The following is a 1,320-nucleotide window of genomic DNA, read 5'->3' as shown; positions in this document are numbered from 1 at the left end:
ACTATTACTGATCATTGACAAAGCATCCAGCCCCTCAAGACCTCTGATGGAGACGTACAAAAAGGTGAATTTTACTTTCATACTTCCCAGCACGGCATCCTTTCTGCAGCCCATGGATCAGATAGTAATTTTGACCTTGAAGACTTATTATTTAAAAATGCATTTCATAAGGCTATACTTGCCACAGCGAGTGTTTCCTTGGATAAATCTGGGCAACTTAAATTGGAATATTTCTGGGAATGATTCACCATTCTAGATATTAACAACATCCCAGATTCATGGGAGGAGGTCAAAATATTAGTATTAAGAGGGGTTTGGTAGAGGTTGATTTTGAGGGATCCGAGACTTCTGTGGAGGAAGTAACTGCAGATGTCTTGGAAATAGCAAGAGAACTAGCATTAGAGTGGAGCCCGGGACCCTCCCGTTCTTGGTGGGCATGGGACATGTGGTCTCACTGCGTGTTCTGTACGGAGGAGAGGGAAAGGGCTCCAGCCCACTCAGCATCACACTTCTGGGTGCCTCCGGCTTCTGCCCAAGAGTTCTATACTCAAGCTCTGGGACACAGGGTTTCTTGGAAGAAATGGAGACACCACGGGCTCCACCCTGAGATGCTCACAGCTTCTCCTTTGGTGTTTGGACCTGTGGACACCGTCCCAGGAGTGGGGGCTGTCTTATTCCCTCTTCTTAAACCTCTTATTTTTAGCATCACAACTAAAAAGGCCATTTCTACTGGGGAAAAAAAAAAGAATTGGAGCCTGAAGATGTGAGTGAATTTCTGCTCTCTCCTGATGAAACGTGAATGGATGAGGAGTTAGCTACTTCTTATAGATGAGCAAAGAGAGTGATTTCCTAGGATAGAAACTGCTGCTGGTGAAGATGCTGTGAGAAGGGGATTTAAAGTATTATGTAAAATTTGTTGAAAAGGCGGCAGCAGGATTTGAGAGGATCAACTCCAATTTTGAAAGACATCGCAGTAAGATGCCATCCAGCGGCATCGTCTGCTACAGGGACATTTTTTCACAAAATGAAGAATCAATTGATGTGGAAAACTTCACTGTTGTCATACTTTAAAAAGTTGGCACATCCCTCCCAACTTTCAGCAACCGTCACCCTGATCCCAGCCGCCATCAGCTTGGAGGCAAGCCCCTTCAGCAGCAAAAAGATTACAGCTTCCTGAAGGCTCGGATGATCAGGATCACTAGCAGTTTTTAGCAGTAGAGTATTTTTAGTAAAAGTATGCTCATTGTTTTCTAAGACAGAATGCTATTGCGACCTTAATAGTAGTATAGTATAAACATAGTAGTATAAATATAACTTTTA

The 1,320-nt window shown here is 43.3% G+C and overlaps 1 non-coding gene across 1 annotated transcript; it reads left to right on the top strand.

The window, feature by feature from the left end:
* Window positions 1–417: 417 nt before the first annotated feature.
* Window positions 418–565, top strand: LOC111726698. The gene has a single exon (XR_002774410.1). It is a non-coding gene; the product is annotated as a small nucleolar RNA SNORA57 (small nucleolar RNA).
* The last annotated feature ends 755 nt before the right edge of the window (window positions 566–1,320 follow it).

This window comes from Otolemur garnettii, unplaced genomic scaffold, assembly GCF_000181295.1.
Source record: "Otolemur garnettii isolate 467f Iridium unplaced genomic scaffold, OtoGar3 scaffold00075, whole genome shotgun sequence".
In the NCBI taxonomy this organism is placed as follows: domain Eukaryota; kingdom Metazoa; phylum Chordata; class Mammalia; order Primates; family Galagidae; genus Otolemur; species Otolemur garnettii.
This window is presented reverse-complemented; position numbering and strand designations above follow the sequence as displayed.